Here is an 18,342-nt window from a genome sequence, read left to right on the forward strand (position 1 = left end):
AAATGTAGCTATTTCTGGCAAGGAAGAAGGAAGTTATTTAACAGAGCATAGCAACGCTATGCAACATTTAAAGTAGCAGGATGCTGCATCCAGCAAACTAATATATGGAAAATTTAGGAAGCAAAAGGAAATTGGTCAAATTGGAATACGAATTAACACCATGGTTCTCCAGCAAAGCCATGAATTATTTCAGGGCCAGGAAAAGAATTTCAAGCTTGAAATCAAGATGAGTCTTCTAGCTATATCACGTGCCCAGCACAGCACTGGTTTGTGGGATCACTCCTCACCACCTGCTGAACTCTCAGTGCCCCATCCTATAGCACCTATTTACCTTGGACTCCTCTGAGAACGTCCAGTCGGACACCTCTGCAGCTGAGCTCCAGTGGGAATACTGTCCTGAGTTAGATGGCATCAGAGCAAATGTCACAAGTGTCTGCATTTCTAATTCTGCAATAGCAAATTATGAGTTTGTTCCATTTTAGCCAGCCAAATGCAGGGTATCTCCATGGGGGGCAGATCTTCAATGCTTCTGAATAAAGGTGTTGTAATCCCCCTAGTCTCTGCTGTTGGGGTGGATGTCATCTCTCCAGGACGATGGATGGGGCATGGAGGGCCCCCTGCAGCAACACACATCCCAGGAAGCTATGCAGCTTGGTGGCAAAATGGCTTTTGACGGAATCTAATATGGATGGCAGTACCTCAGAAAGCAGATGTCAGGAGGAATAAGCCCCAGCCAGCTGGACTGCTGCATGATTTAGACAGCAGCCTAATGTCTGTTCCTTACCACCTCCAGGAGGGTGTCTCTGCTAATAGGGCTTCTTCCTGTCAACAGCCGTTCTCAGTTTCTTGAACAGTAATGAAGCAAAACTGCTTTGGGGAGAAAAATGTAGACGAGAGTGGGCAAAACTCCAGACCTTTCCCAGGGTTCTTGTGAGCACATCCAGAAGGTCACATCTACATCTATGCCATGGGGCAACCCACAACACCATTCTTCTAGCAATCCCATGGCCTAATCTTTATTAGTGGAGTTACTCTGTCCACTTTGTGGATCCCTGGCCTACTGCCCGCTGCAGATCCAAAGAGTCAGAGTAACGTTACATTTCTGTGATTTCTGTGAGTTCAATTAGGATGCACCATTTTATGCCAGGAATGAAAGTGGCCCGTTTATTAGATCTGGGCTGTAAAATGGTCTGGATAATCTCTGATCACCAGCAGTATCTGCTTGGGATAGGAGTGGTAGTCAGATATGCTAGGCACAATATACACTTATGCTAAACACGATATACACTTGAAACAGATAGAAGTTTCAGGTTTTAGGGGTCGTTCCCCTGGTTCAAGGAAATTTCTTTCACTGTATACCACAATTACACCCTTGGCCAGATGGGTTACCTGCGATTCTCACTGTCCTCTGAGGCTTCATCAGGTGGACACTGTTAAGACTGCCCTTCATGAACAGATATTCCCAGTCAATCTGGGAACCCTGTGTTCATGTTTTCAGATATTTTAAGGACAGAGCACATCATCTACTCTGGCTTTTTACATAATGCAAGCCCTGATTTTAATTCAGCTGGGGCACACCCTATTCATTTTCACTTTCAAAGATAATAAGGGTAAAGTATGTCTTTGCACAGTCCTAGTATATAGAGCTGGAGAAGCCCTAATTGGTCTCATTTCACGTGTCTCCTGGGGACCGACAGAGGATCATTTCCTTTACCAAGTGCAGATATAAGTTCTAAATGATCCAAAAGATGGTGTTTCCACTGCTTTCCTGGAAAAAAAAATCTCCTTCTGCAAAAAGGTCTTGCTTAGTTTCTCCACTATTCCTAGTATTATCCCTATAAATACAATAATTCAAACATCTGAAAGTGTTTTCATCTCAAAAGAGCCTACCAGTATTCTTTGCACACTGCCTCTCGGGGTTTTGTACAGCTTTTACCTGCCTCCAAATTCACCTTAGTCTCACCTTGACATATCTTTTCAGGTGTAAAATCCCCAGATCCTTGGGTCCACCAGTTCTATTTTTCTTGGACACCTCAAGAAAGCCCTGCCTGTCATCCGAGCTGAGCCCTCTGCTTCAGAGCACACCCAGCAGTGAGGAGGTTGCACAAGTACCAGGCCTTGGGCGTCTCCCCAGCCAGGAAGCTGCTGCCGCCCACTGGGTGCATCAGTGCCAGAGATACTGTCTCCATAGCAACGCAGGGCTTTTTGTTTTTCTGATGAACAGTTTCAAAGAATAGAAAAAGCACATCTGGGGTTGCTGTATCAGCTGCAAACCCACCCCCCCACCCCCCAGCCTGCTAGAGTCAACAAGAGAGAATACCTTGGGTTTAGCAGGCTTAGAGCTGAACACCCTGGGGGGCAGAATGAGAGTGAGCGAAGTGTACAAGAGAGAGGAGAAGTGTAGTGGGGTGTATTATTGATTTAAGAGTGGGTTTGGGTTAGTTACCTTCCTACTGTCGTATGGGGGGTTTACATGGGAATAGCTCAACCACATCAGCCTGCTGTGTATTCTCTACTTGCGATATGTGTTGCTGAACATTTTAGTAGGACTAATTTTTGTATCCTGCACTTGTAGATCCAGAGTTTCTAAGTGCCCCTAGTTCAACTGCACATGTCTTAGAGGGTAGAAAATGATCATCTGTTTTGGTTAGCACTTTAAAAAGGTTCTTTAGATATGTCATTATTTTCATTTTCTTTGTTGAGTGCTGGCAGCAAGTATGTTGCTGCTGCTGTCTGCTGTGCGAGAAAGTCTCTTTTTGCAGCACTTAACATCTTACAGGGTATCAGGCAGAAGAGATGTTAGTGCCATGGGACCATACATAGTCCATTCTGGACTGTAGATGGTTTCTTTAACTTCTTTGACCCCTTATGGACCGTACTTCAGGTAATTTTTTGCTCTGTTCTCAGAAGGGAGAGCAGATGTTCCTATTCCTTCCCTGCCCCACTCCAGCTTCTATTGCATACAGCAGTTTTAGCAGACAATTTAAAAAAGAGGTGATGCTGGCTGGCTGTGTCCGGCACAGGAAGAGGCAGAGGAATCAGGCTCCCTGCCATCAACCTCTAACTTCAGCAGGCGGGATGTGGGAAAAAGCAAAGCCCAACCCCGGCCAAATAAAGCTGGCCTGCAAAAGACCTTCATTCCTGAGGAATTTTTGAATTAAATACTAGCTACAGCCAGCCAGATTCCACTGAAAATGACTATGTCAACTGGTTTTAAATAGCAGTCTTTCATGTATATGTTTTTTATGTTGCTTCCCATTGTCTGTTGATTTCCCCGTAGACACTGGGAAATTAAATCTTTTGCTCAACACATTTTTGTTCCTTCTTACTTGGCAAACATGGATTTTTGAGTCTGACTGGAAACAAGATGGCTGGCTGTGCATGGCTCACTGTCCGCTCCCCGAATGGCCGGCGGGAGGAGGTGACAGCTGCCCTTGTGCAGCCGAAAAAATGAGTGCCTCCTTTGGGTTTTCTGGACGCCTACAGCTCATTCCTGTAGCAGTCCCTGTTCCTCTTCCTGTTATTTTAGCAGTGCTGCAGGAGTCCTGCTGTACTCCTTACGGAACAAGCCAGTCCTGACTACACTGGGCTTCCTTTGTAAATAGGCAATTTGTTTCTAAACCTTCCCCTGAGTGCCAGCTCTGGCGTGCAACAGTAGCCACAGATTGCAGAATTAGTTTGCAACTTACCTACCTCCAGCATTGGGCCAGGTAAAGAGAATTAGTCCCTCCTGGGGACGCTGTGCCCTTATTACACTGTATTAGAAGAACTCCAATTTCTTTGGAAAAGAATTGGAACAACTAAAGCCACCTGAATCCCTCTGTCTGGAAGAAAGTCTGACAGAGACTTGGAAAAGGCAGCTACAGTATTCCTTGAAATTACTGAAAGCAAATGGTAATGAGGAGCAGCTGGAAAGAATGGAATCTTCCACATGGCTATATGTGCCATCCATATTGGCCCAGATCATATGGCTATGGCCTGAAAATGAAGACAGATCCCTTACAAGCACCCCTGCGCTCCATGCCATTGCTACAGTAGGGATTTATTTTTAATGTCACTCGGAAGTGCTGTGAGAAAGCACCCAAACCTGCCTCCCCCCAGGACGAGTCTGTTGCTGTTGATGTTACTGCAGCACCTAAGAGCTCTCCTGCTGCCAGAGTAGTCTTCTTCTCAGGCTCAGTAGCACATGATGCTGTTATTCAAACATTTCTGTAATACTGTAGGTCTTGAACACGGTTGGTTGTCTTCCATCTGTGTCACTCCTTTGATGTATAACATTAGGTGAGCATAATGTCCCTCTGGCTTTTGGCTGCAAAGGTAAAATAATCTTCCACAGCCCAGCATTGTATTGAAAGACATTCAGGGTAAATCTGAAGCCTCCCCTTAAACCTCACCAGTATAGCTTCTGGCCTGGCCTGGGCTGCCTTTGCCTGGAGAAAGCATGTCAGTCATGATCTGCCATTTGATCTGCTGATTCATTCTAGCAACTTGGATTTAAGGGAGCAGATAAGGAGGAAGAGCAAGGGAGGGTTGACTGCATGACCTCTAGTGCCATAATGTTCTTCTGCCTCTGGCAGAAGCAGGCTTTTCTAATGCTTTATAATCTCTGAATTTCTGTGGGTTTTTTCCAAAACTGCTTGGTATCTGAACTGTTCCCTAGGGTGCGGAGTAAAGTCATCCATAACTACCATATCATACTTGGCGAAAGGCCCAAACCTAGGAATGTCATTTGTATGAGTTCGTCTCACTTGCTACGCCAGGTATTTGTAAATACATAGGAAACAAAAAAAACCCATAGTGGGTTCGCTATCTTTAAATCATTAGAGTTGGTACCTAATTCATCAAGACACCACAGCAAAAGGTGGGCTGAGAAACAGTTTGTAGGAAGACAGGTTCATGGTATCCTCTTCATAGCAAGGAAGAAGCATATTGATACTTGCCAGAAGGACACAAAGCGGGAAGTGAGAGCCATTCAGAGGAGTGAATGGACAAAACTTTCGTCATGGAGTGAGACGGTAGCTGGTCTTTCAAATCCAAAAGCAGTTTCTGTTTCTGCCAGGAATGAAATATATATCTTATATTGAATTATGCCTTTCAGTACACAGTCTGGGCTCTGAGGAGGAGGAGGGAGACCATGGTTATGATCATTAGATTGTTTTTGCGGTGTAGTAGGAGTGGCATTAACTGGTCATCTTTGGAGTTTGTCCATTCTTCTTAACATCCTGACCTGTAGAAAGAACCAGGCAGCAGTTACTGAGTCTAGAGGAGTTGGCATCAGGGCACAGCAAGGGCCGATGGGTCCCTGGGGTTGGGGCACAGGGAGCTGCAGGGAACCCTGTGGGGTGGCAGGGCATGGCTGACAGCCTGGGCCTGGCCCACCACCCCAGCCAGGGCCACCAGGGCAGCCACAGCCCTGGGCATTGGGGACCTCCCAGGGGATGGGGACAGGCCAAGGCCAGGGTGTGATGTCAGCTCCCCTGTAGGGAGCTGGAGACCAACATTCTACGTTGTCACTGGCACAGGGACTGAAGGCCCTGAGGGGACTGAAACTGGGTCCTGGGCCATGGGCAGGGTGGGGGGAGCCCCAGGTGAGGGTATCGGGGCCTTGTCAGTCAGGATTGAGCACCATAAGCAGTTTAAAAACAGCATCAGAAACCTCATGCCATTTGCCTGGTTTGGGGTCGCGAAGTGGCTGGGGCTGGATCTGGGCTCCTTGAGCATGCTCCCACTCTTCCTTTAGTCTGAATGGGTTTGGTCTGAGTTAGTTAATTACATTTAAATCTTTTATGAACCAGTTTTGTGAGGCTTCATTGTCAATTCAGAAGGAATTTGGCCTCTTCTAAGTGACTTCCATCTGTAAATAAAATGTGGTCCTGGAACCCTTCCAGTAGAGAGAGCTACTGGTGATGTTGGTGTAGCACCAAGCAGTATCATACAGAGATGCTCAAAATTAGATAGAGCTAATTTGGGTCAGGGAAGAAATGTAGCTGTGTTAGGTGCATACATTTAAAAGAGAGGATAAGGAGCCCAGTGAGAGAGCTACGTTAATATGAGTGTATTGCTTTGGGTACTAATGTTGACTTGGACATCTCTTAACTGCCCTATATGGTAGACACCCCTTAGAGGCTTCAGTTTACCTTTCTAGGTGAGTACATCCCTCAGGTGCTTTAAAGTGCTTCTGACGCAGAAGAAATACTCCCTACTGAGTCACCCCTTTCACTTCCACAGTGCCACAGCTCTGGTCCTGTGTGGGGACACCAGGGACTGACACAGACTCTTTAGCAGCAGCACTCCAATGAATCACTCCTATGGAAACATTTGCAGAGCTTCCAAAGATGTAGCTCTAACTATATTCAGTCCAGTCCGCGCACATATCTGTGAGGTTTCCACTGCCTTCTGCCCAGGGTGCCATGTGTGCGAAATTGTTCGGACTCCTGTTTTGACTAGAGGAGGCCTAGCCAGTTGCAAACTAAGAATAGCCAAAATATAACTGTCAGCATTAAAAAATATATATATACATAAAAAAATTAACTGCTAGTAAAAGAATGTAAAAAATGGACCGTGTCAGTAAAATATTTTGGCATTTCATTGGTATAAATACCCAGACTCCCTAAGCACTTTCAATGCATAACCTAGATTTACTGCCTTTTCGAGATGGCTGAAGTGGTAGATTCTTTAAAGCTTGACATGACTGACCATAAGCATGAATTGTACAAATCCAGAGTTACAATTTTACGGCCTGTGTGAACACTTTTAACTGTGTGCTTTAGAGATTTATTGAGGTTTTCTATGTTTGAAGTGTTTTTGTGAAGAAAATTAGAATGTCAGTTAAAAATGTGAAAATGACCAATAAATTCTCTTCAGTTTTGGGAGGTCAAAAGAAAAAGTATTAGTTTGCATCTCAAATAAACCCCCCCCTCAAAGGAAAATAGTTTTTTTACCTCATCTTCTTTCCTATTTTTTAAAGTTGATTCAACTTGATGAAGGTTACCAAGCCTAGAACTTTAGACCTGGAGGATGAAAAATGTCTAAGCTTCACAACAGCCAGGAAAATGCGAGTAGTGACAGGACAAGCTTCCCCTGTGTGCTGTTCCCCAGCCAACGTGTTGGTGCTTTCATTCATTCAGTTCTCACCTTCCTGGACTACTGCATAAAGTTAGCTAGTAATTGGATGGAAACCCTGTACCTCATTTCAAGAGAGCGTATAACAGCTGTCACCTTTCAGCATCGAGAAGACCTGAACCGGTGACTTGAACAGAAGCCACATCTACATCCTTCTATTGCAAGGAACCGTATTTCAGACCTGACTCAGCTCATCACCTCCCACCCTCATTGCCTCACATTCCTGCTGAGACCAACGGCAGAATGATGAAAATAGCAAGGCAAGGCATTTCGTGTTATATTTCTGATCTGTAGGGAAAAGCAAGAAATGAGAAATGTCAGGAGTAAAGCCAGCCTTAGGAGATATCCTCTTCCCAGACAAAAGAGATTTGGAAGCACAACCATCTTTATTTTAATGTCTTTCTGAATAAAACCTTTGAATCTCATGATGCATGGGCCACCACTAATGTGATCAAATCATACTCAGACTGTCTGTGGATTTCTGAAGCACCTATCACTGCTGCAGCTAGGTGACAGATTACAAGAATTAGAAGAGACATTGCTGCAGTTCCATTTATACCATATTCTTTGTCCCCCCTAAGGCATTTTAAGATGGATTCTCTGGTCTCTGCTAAATTTGCTTTGCACTGGTTATGGAGCACAGAGAGAACTCAAACAGGCAGGAGATTCCCACAGGAAAATTCCCTTAATACAAGGGACGTCTGTGCCAGTTGTATAGCTGTCTCATCTCTGCTGGCTGTCCCTCATCCCTCTACTCCCAGCAGGAGCAGGATGAAACAAAGTGCTATATTACAACAGATCTTTCTCTGGTATAAGGTCCATTATCTTGTTTGTGCTGGTGGTGTAAACTGGAGTATGTGATTTATTGTTATAGCTTCCAGTTGGATAAGGCGGCTAAGATTTGGACATCTGCCTCTCCAGCATGCCTTAGTCAAGGGTCAAGGTCTCTCTTATTGTAACTGTTTTGCAGGATAGCCATGTGGAAAGACACCCACTGTCTGTTTGGCAAATGACTTGGTAGAGAAGGATTACTGCGTGCAGGGGCACCATGTAGTGGTCTCAGTCTAAGGTCAGGCTGAGCTGTAACTCCACTGGAGAACATGACAAGATGTTCTCATAGCTGAAGGTTTTCTGGCTCATGAGATCTTTTTTGCCTCTGAGGATGGCAAAACACAACTATGGGCTTCCCAACCTCAACCTGCTCACAGCAAAATCAATTGTTATTTCTTTTCTTCTTTTCTCTTGCCTATATCTTTACAAAAACTAATCACAGACTCCTTTTACTGACTGCTATTGATAATTTTCTCCTGCCCCCACAAACCTCTTTAAACCAAGCCAGCCAGCCTAGTCATTGGAGAGGGGTTAGTTTCAGGTTGCAGTTTTACCTGGGCTGATAATCTGCCCGCTCTGCAACGAAGGTGCAGTTTAAATTTCCCTGGTTTTATTAGTCTTCCAGTTCTTTTGCAACTTGCTCCTACCGGGCCCTGCAGTTAGTTAGCCAAAACTCATCCTACACTTACTGCAGCCCAGAGAACCTCAGGACATTCCTTCTGGGCTTCTCAAGTCCACCTCCTTGCTTGCACAGCCAGCCATTTCATAAAATCCATTGAGTAAATGTGTCTAACTGCCTCTTAAAACCAGCTTGGGTTTTGCCCTTACTAAACCCATTGGGAGGCCTTCACAGAACATCAGTGCTCTCAGCATTAGAAACCTGACAATCCCTAGCCCTAAATGTATGCATGGCTAGTTTATACCCATTTGTTCTTGTGCCAACATTGTCCTTTATCTTTAAATAGCTCTTTCCTCCTCCCCATGTGTTCACCCCCTGAAGTATTTATTTATAGATTGCAATTATATCCCCCTTTGCTAGGCTAAACAAGCCAGGCTCCTTAGTTAATTAAGCTCTGGTGAATGATGCAAGGCCAAGCATCGCGGATGCCCAAAATCAGGGCTACATTAACAGATCGTCAGGAGCCAAAAAGGACACACCTAATTTTTACTGGAGCTGATTCTAACTGCCCTCCTACTTAATAGGAAGCTTCTTAGTTCAAGCTGTGATCAAGTCTTTACTAGCCAGTCCTCCATTTTATCTTTAAGGTAAGGCAGATGTGGGCTGCCTTTGATGCACCCTGTTCCATCCTGCTTGACATATCCAAGCAGCTGGGTAATCCATACTACATTAATCACATCGGGGTTGATTTTAAAAATAGAATTAAGAGGTGAAAAATACAGGAACCTCGGTTGCTTGCTTGTTGAAAACATGTCCAGACAGAAACTGAGGAAATGTGTGAGAGGCAACAGTCCTGCGTGAGCTCTGGGAGATGGGCTGGAGGAGTTAACAGGGCTTTTCCATCTCTAGCCTGTAGGACTGTTGTAATTCATCATTTCTATAGCACCATAAATTAGATGGCGCTTTGCAAGCACAGAGGCAGTTCTTGCTTCCCTGAAGGCTATAGCAGGACTGTCAGTACGGGGTGCCTGGCTGGGGCACGCTCTTCCCCAGAAAGGCTTCCACTGTGAATACCATGCCTACAGGACTATGTGACAATACTGTGCCATTGTCCCACTTGGAGTGGGAGGAAAAACGCTGGGGAAGGCGTTTTTCCCAACTCCCCCATATCACAGCTGGACTTCTCGTCTCTCCATGGCCTGTTTTAACGTTGCCCGGATGGAGAATAGGCTTCTTGGGGCTTTGATTCAGTCTGGCTGTCCTCCAGCAATATCCACAGTACTCCCTCCCCTCCCATATGCTCTCCATTAACATCCTCCTGTCTGCTGAATAAGGAAAGAATAACTCTCCCAGCCCCAGCCAGAGCCCCTGAGCCAGGGGAGTTCATCAGTCAGACTGGTTTCTCCTGAACCCAGAATAGGCCTCGTTAATGGGCCAGGAGGGGATTTTATTTTGCCTTTCAGCTAGTGGCTGCCCTGAGCCAGGAGTAGAGTCAAGTTACTGTGTCCGGGAATCTCAGCTATTCCAAGAGTAGGAGCAAGTGAGCTGCTGACTCAGGAGGTTTCCTAGTATTTTCAAGCAGGGCTCAGTCCTGTCAGAGCAAACTGAACTGTTGGTCCCACTTTCTTCTAGCCCCAGGATGGGGATTAACAAAAGTCACAGCCGACTGGAACAGGCTGGGGAATGGAACAGGAGAAGAACTATGTATCACACCCTTTCCTGGCATGGACACAGGTTCTTGCAAAGACTCATGTTAGTCCTTTACCCTTTTTTACTCCTCTCCTTGGAGGGCTGTTTAATATAGTACAGACATCCACAAGCTATGAGGCAGCTCAGCTTTATTTGCGCCATTTTCTAAAAAGGGAGATAAAATCAGAGGGAGAAACAGACTCGGGAGGCAAAATGTTTCATTGCAAATCAGTATCAAGAGAGGCTGGTGTTCAGCAATCCCTGCCTCCCCGCACCCTGCTGTCACCCAGAGACCACCCTGCTTCTGTTTTGTGCAGGAATGAGGGAGGTTCCCTCCTGGGTAGCTAAATCCTCCTTTGGGCTTCCCAGAGCCTGGAATGGAGTCCTGGCCTGTGTCTGGGACAAGCAGTTAGAAATCACACTGAGTTCAGGATTCTTGTCCTCGTTTCAAGTCTGCCTATGTGCTCTCATCTCATCAAAAGGAACCAATTTCTAGAGGTTAGCAGAGAAGGCGAGGCTACTAAAGCAGTCCCCCGCACTCACCCCTCGTGAAGCAGTGCATACGCCTTTGCACAGGGATTGAAGTCACTGGAGAGCATATGTTTGCACCCTTCCGTGTCCCAGCACCACTATGACTCCAGCCAGCCAGTTATAACATGTGTCCTTTCAGCCCCTGCAAAGTTCTGTCAGCAGAGAGAGCCTCAGCTCTCTTCCAGACCGTGTTCGTCCTTTCTTCTTTGCTGCCTCTCTCCGTGGGCTGTTTCCTCTTGCTGTCCCAGCCCCTTCCTCAAACTCACTTCAGCAATGAATAACCAGACTAGTATGTAAAGGACAGTTGGATACAAGCTGGTATTTATAAAACAGAAGGTTTCTATCTGCCTGCAGATATTGGCATGTCTATCCCGGCCGCATCCCGTAAGAATAGGATCTGAGATAGGGGCAAAGACAGGTAAGAGCTTCTCTCACTTTCCTTCAGTCTTGCAGATATGAAGGTCCCCATTTTGAGCAGCTAAGGAGATCATGGATTATGGCCCAAATGCCACCTGTCTCTGCAGTGTGGCTAGATGGGTAAGATGTCTCCCTTAGCTAGCCTCTCAGAGAAATGTCCCTATGTAAGGAGAATTTTCAGCTACTGTTTTGAAGGCACTTAATATCCCTTTAGAGGTGCCCAATATTACAATAGTGACAAGTTGCAGACTAAGGCTCTGGCCCCCTTACCTTTGACATGCTGCTCGCTTTAGATTATGAGCTCTGTAGAGGTCCAGAGATGGTGCCCAGGAGTTGTGTTGGGTACAGGGAAGCAGCCGGGGAGCAAGCGCATGGCCTGGGGCACTTTCATTTCTGGAAAACTGTTGATTTTTCTCCATCACTTCTTAACACACCATTTGGATTAGGATGAGAGTCCCATCTACAGAGTTTGCCCATTGAACAATGACCCCAAGAAATCTAGGTGTCTTCCTCCAAAAGTCTTTGAATCAGAGGGGACTGAGCGGTTTCATTTTAGCTAACCAGGCCATGAATTAAGTAAGTGGGACTGGAATAGAGTAAAAACAAACTGCAGAGAGCAATGCCTGTAGGAATAGATTTAATTTGGCCTGTTTGCTACCTGTGAGACAGGGATCCCTGTAAAAAAGGCAGGACAAACCTGCTCTTATAAATATGACCGTGTGAAATAACTTATTACCCAGTCTGTCATCTAGTTCAGTGAGTCACATGTGGTATCTCTAGAAAGTTGGTAACACCCCAGAAGTCACTAACTTAACACATATTTAACTGAGGTCTTGTCTCATATTTAATAGCAACTCCAACTGGGCTTGCATGACAATCTAGAGAAGGGTGGGGATCGCCAACACGGGCCTGAATAGAGCACTAATAACCCTTTCGTATCCAAGATGCCTAAGAAAGAAGTCAGCAGGACATTTGTATTTATAGCAAAGGCTTATTTGCAATAAGTGATAGAAATGTGGTAAACCAGACACCGTGCTACAGTTGTATTGGCTAAAAAGCAGGAATCCAGGTAGAGGGCAAAGGATGGACACAGAGAGATGGTGGGGGTGCCCTGAGCAGGATGGCTCCCATCTGAGGGCAACATTCAGAAGATGCTGTGAGTTCCAAATGTCCAGCTTCAGAGTCAAAGACTGTCTTGAGGGTGTCTGGATAAACACAGCTAAGCTATCAGGATGCTTTATCTCCTTGAAGGGAGGGAGCCCAAATGCTGCAGTGTTGCAGGCAGCCAGAATAACATGTGCTGTGTGACATGAAATATTTAAGCACACATGGGCTTTGTGGCGTTTCCTGCCAATCTGCAAAGTATCAGTGTGGTGACTTGTGCTGCCAGGAGCTGGGTTAAGGAGAGGAGTTCCCCAGTGGGCATAACCTAGCTGCCTTCCTACATGGGGCACATGGCTGAAAGGCATGACTCGGCTATGGGGAAACCCTGAAATGTCACACTGTCCCTTCCAAAAAAATAAATAGATGTGTCTGCCCCATCTCCATCTTCTAGAGAGTCCTGCTCCTCCTCCTCCTCTAGCTATACACCCAAGGAAATAGAAATACTCTCCAAGTTCCCCAACTCGCCCCAGCTGTGCAGAGCAGGGGCTGCAACAGAGAAGAATACAGCATGTAAGGGCTATGTCCTGTGCCCACAGACTGCCCTTCCCTCTGGAAGATTCCTCCCCCATGAGCAGAGGTGACTCCTCATGACGCAGTCATCCAGCTGCTTCAGGTGAGGTGCATGTGCCCACTTGACTCTCTCCTGGAAAACCTCACACCTTCCTTAAGGGTTGCTCACACCCATCCATATACATACACATGTAAACAGCATGATACCACATTAACGCAGTAGAGACCTACGATAATGGCAATGAAACATGAAAGCTTCTCCTCTCATCCTTGTTTTTCTGGATTGAAAGAGCAGGGTGTGAGTGTCTGAGTGGATGGGAGAGGGGTAGGTACTCCTCCTGACAAGCTTCTGAAGGTGCTTCTTCCTTAGCAACTGTGCTCCAGCACCGCCTGGCCCAGCACTGGCAAGGCAGAGCTGCACAGCAACTGCTTGTGTGCAACTCAAGAGCTTCAGATCACTTTTGACCCGGGGTGGTGTTTAGTGTCACTGGTAATTGTTACTTACACAAAGCAAACAAAAAGTCCTGCTGCACCAGCACAGTCACCTGCTGTGGTTTCCCCAGGGGGGAAGGAGTGGGCAGTGATGGCCTGGCTGATGCAAGAGAGTGCTCCGTGCTGCCCCATGCCTTTTGGAAAGATTAGGGACGTTCAAAACCTTTCTGAGTGCGCAGTAGCCAGCTTTCCTCTCCCCTATGTGTACACTCCACCCTAAACATGGGAACTGTCTCCCTGCTGGTCTTGTGGAAGGAGATACATGGAAGTGCTCAGAGGTGCGTGACTTGAAGTGTGCAGGAGAGGGACATGCTGACGTCCCTTCCCTCCCAGGCCAACTGGGACAGGGGTGGAAGGGGCTGGGAGTGGGGAGGGAGAATTACCCACTAAAGATAACCAGGAACTGTAAAGACACAAACCAGTGCCCCAAGCTTTTTGAAAATGGTTTCCTCCTCTCTGAAAACCAAGAACTTGCAAAGCTAACAGAGGTAAATGCCATTTGCAGAAGAGACGGGATTTTTTTGCCTTGTTGCAGGCAGGACCAGCTGCGTTCCAAACCCGTGACTGCAGCAGCCATGACCCCTCTGAAGGGAAATCTGAGCCCGCAAGCAGTTGTGCTGGGGAGGGATATGCTCTCACGTTTCTCTGTTTTGTTTTGGAGCCTCTGATAAGTAGTGGGCTTGCTTTTTTCCTTCCTTTCTTTTCTTTCTTTCTCTCTCTCTCTCTCTTTTCTGAACGTATTTCCACAGCCTGAAGGAAGGAATTTAAAAAAAAAAAAAAAAAAGCTCTGGAATGGGAACAAGTATGTTTCAAATTACAGAAAGGATGTGAAAGGTTCAAGAATTTGAGCCCTGACTCCGCCTGTGTCTGTCTCCACCCCCCCAGAGAGCAGCTCGCATTGTGGCTTTTCCACTGCGCTGCACAATAATGTGGCAGCGGGACCAGCCCGCCCAGCGGCGGCGGGGAGGCAGCGGCTGCCCTTTGCCAGGGAACGGCCTGGCGGGGGTCGAGCCCTGCCCGCCAGCCCTCGCCCCTGGCCCGGGCAGAGCCGGGGGCTTCCCGCACCCGCCCTGGCTCGCCAGCCTCTCGCCTGGCTGCCTTTTCAAGGGTTTCAACAAACCTTTTCGCAGCGCGCAGTTCGTTTGGAGCTTAGGTTTTGGGTGGTTTTTTTTTTTTTTGTTTTGTTTTTTTTTTTTTGTCTCCTAGGGTGTGTATGTGTGGCAGCGTGTGTGTGCAGGACTTTTTCCTTCCAGTGGTTAAGCTGCAGCCCAGGAGTATGCCGAGGACCCACTTCTGAGAGCGGAGCGCCCTCTGCTAGGTGGGAAGGGAGGAAAAGCAGGCAAAGGTGCAGTTCTAGGGTGGAGAAGCACGTTTCTTGCTGCTGCTTCTAAGGCGTAGGTCCTCCTTAGGCACTTGCACACTGAGAGAAACCAGTGCATGGTGCATCGACACCATCAGTGCCCTCAAGGTGACTCGATGGGAAGTTTGGTAGCCATGCTGTAAGTTGTACAACAGCGGTAAGCCTGTTCCTAACTGCCCTGCTTGGACTTCTCGGCACGTGTACCCAGTGTAACTGGCTCTCACACCAGCTCCATCCAAAGATGGGGTGGGGAAACTGTTGAACTGACTTCATCTTCCCTTATTGGGGAAGATCACGATTGGAGCTGGTTTCAGTCCCTTATGGAGGACCGTATCCTGGAGACCTTCTCCATCATGTGACCACTTTATACTGTGACCCCAAATGCAAACACAGACCATCAGGGACCGCACATACCCAATTTCCTGGAAGGAGGATCCTGTGAATAAGGTTATTTGTCAGTACATTATTTCCTCGTCCTCCTGTGACATGATCAGGTGCCCCTTCCAGTGAGGGTGTGAAAGCTAGCATATTTGTCCCTTGAGAGATGCACAGCTAATAGCATGTCAGCGGAGGAACTAAGGTCCTCATGAAGTGTCTGGAACAGACAAGGCTACCAGAGCAATCTGTCCAGCCTGCGATGTGTGTCTGGCTGCCATCTCAGCAACCTGCAAGAAAGAGGGTGGCAAGGAATGGACTGTGGGTTGACTGCATTCTTCTGGTGGGCCAAATTTGGAATGTAATCCTTTGTCTGGGCTCTCTGGATTAAGAAACTATGAAATAGCTTCAGTATTGTTGATAGATAAGGAGTCACCCACAGAAGAAGAAAAGAACAACTATAACATACATTTTCAGGAACTGAGATATCCATTATGATCTTGACCTTTTCCAGTGTCTTGTAAAAACCATTAGCATCAGTCAATTGACCTGAATCCACTGCCTTATGCTGAAAAAATTAGATTTTGTCCTTGAAAACTTTCACTTCATCATCTCTTCAGATTCTATAACATTGCTATGACAGATCCAGGTGAGCTTTTACTCAGTGAATGAATGGACAGGGGACTTACGCATCTCAGTTACACTGACCAGTGCATTGTGCATGGCATGCTCCCAGTCCCATGATGCTTGATTTTGTGCATGGCTGCAGAATGCCCCTTTGCATAAGGCGTACATCCACTGATACGCACTGAACACTTTTTGATATACTGATTATATGGATGGGAGGCCACTGGAACAAAGAACTATTGATGCAAGTTTAAAAGATGAAGACTAGTATCAGTGTACCCACTTCAGCAGCCCATGAGATTTCTCCTTTGAAAGTAAAGCCAAAAACCTTTAGGCCAGATCAGCTAGATAGATCAAAGATCTTCAATGCGAATAAGCTGAGATAGTTTGGCATGTAACGTTAGTCTTCATACTTACTCTGAGATTTCCAGAGATTTCTGACTAGCAATGTCTTTTTTAATGCAATGATATGCTGTCCTAAGTGTTGCGGTGGCACCTAGGAAATCAGTCTGAATGACAAAAAGATTATTTCCCCTGCAAGAGATCCAAAGGTTCATCTAAACTAGCTAACACATTAAATACTCTGGTATGCATGCTGTGTTTTCAAAACATGATACCTAAACAGTGTTATTTTCTTTGTAATATTGAAGCGATCTGACAATGTCACTCGACTGTGTCACTCTCACAAGCCATGGAAGATACAGAGATTATGTCTAGCCAGCTTTCTGCACTGTCTAATTTTGTGCTGGCAGGCTGAATTCCTGAGGTATGTTAGATGAGTCTCAGAGCTGCCTTAATTTATGCTGGCCAAACCATTTCCTTCTGCAGCACTTCACAGGTGCGGGATCAGCAGAGCAATTCATGTTCCACTCCCCGACCGCCCCTGCTCAATATCTACCACAGTTTATCCCTGAATTCCCAGCAAGGGGACAAATGCTGCCACCAAGCTTAAAAAAGCTTTATTGATCTGAGTGTGCTCAGAGAGACTCTGCAACAATACAAACTGCAGCTACATCCCTCCCCCATGCTGCTTGCGTATGAATTTGGAGAACTAAAATTTCCACCAGCACTCCTGGTTTTTTGCTAGTATTTTAGTTGCATCAGGCCACAAAGTAGGACAGAAGGTTCATCTCGTTCCTTCCCAGAGATGTAATCTCTTTTGATTTCGTGTTTGGCAAAGTAGATAATTTTTATTTATCAAGCCCTTCTGGAATGGAAATTTGGGCTCAGACTCTTCAGCTGAAAGAAACCATCCAATCTCCCTGTAGGTTTTTCCTGGTGTAGAGGTACGATGTAGCTGCTACATCATTGTTGAGTCTGGAGTTTAAGTGGACACTCAAATAAATAAAAGCCACACCTGCCGCAGGCCAGTACCCATCCCTATTCGATTATGTTGTTTTTTTACAGAAGATATTTGACGGCTGTAGCTAATCTAGAATCTTAAGGGCGATAATTGGACAAATCAGTTTAGCTGGGCAGCCAATTCTATGTAAACCTAAGCTGAATAGTAATGCGTGACTAATACACAACAGCACTCTGCATGAGATAAACATGCATGTGTAACATATGCAACACAAACCCAAGACACTGTGGGAAGAAAAGACAAAGATATTTAACAGTATATACGCGCTACTCCTCCACCCTGAAGTCCACCCTTTTCTGCAGAACAAATACAGTGATGTAGGGACAGTGAAGCACGACCTTTGCTCTCTGCCATCGGGTACCCCAAGATCCCATTCTTCTCTATTAAACGGTTTCCAATCTGAAAACAAGTGAGAAACTTCTCACCCCTGATCCAGCTTAAGTGACTCACAGAGCATGTGCCTGCTGATAAACTAAGAGGCTCGTTTTTGAGGAAAATCTGGGATCTTGTTCTCTGTCAGGTAACAATAGTTGCTGGTCATGCCAAAAAACCCCACTCTTTTTTTGTGCGAATATAAAATCACGAGGTGTTCCCAGCTCCCTGGCCTTAATTCTCAGCCTGCACGTGTTGGTATTTACATTGCGTGCCTCTTAAGCTGAAAGACTCAAAAAAGGATTTCTTGGGACTGAGGGGGAGAGAGACGCATAGATAATTTACACTGGCATGGTCACTGGGTGGTGAACACTTGGTCAACAGGCTTGGAGCCACTGAAGAACATCCTAGAAGATGACCTGTTTTAAACATCAGCCCCCTCCAGAAATGATGAGTGACTACACTGCGATCCATGGATCACGTGCAGTAACTTCAGTGGATCCAAGAGGTACTAAACCGGTCCTGCAGCAGTGAAGGTATCATGCTGTACACATCCCAAACGCGGGCCAACAAGAGATGTCAGAGTTGCCACATGGGTAGGGACCAATTGTCAGGTATCTCCAGTCCCTCAGCTGCCGATGCAGGAGTCCAGCACAAAACATACCACATCTACTGCCCACCAACCACCAGCTTCTGGAGCAGGATGGTGGAGGAATGTCTCGCAACAATTAAAATGATGCTCCTGCTGGTCGTTCATTTCAGGACAGAAGCACCGAAGAAGTTTTCAGAAGGGGAGCTGCAAGGGGGCTCCGGGCACGGCCGGTGGGTCGCAGGGGGTCAGTCCCCGCAGAGCTGGGGGGATCGGGCGGG

Source organism: Rissa tridactyla, chromosome 4 (assembly GCF_028500815.1).
Source record: "Rissa tridactyla isolate bRisTri1 chromosome 4, bRisTri1.patW.cur.20221130, whole genome shotgun sequence".
Lineage (NCBI taxonomy): Eukaryota > Metazoa > Chordata > Aves > Charadriiformes > Laridae > Rissa > Rissa tridactyla.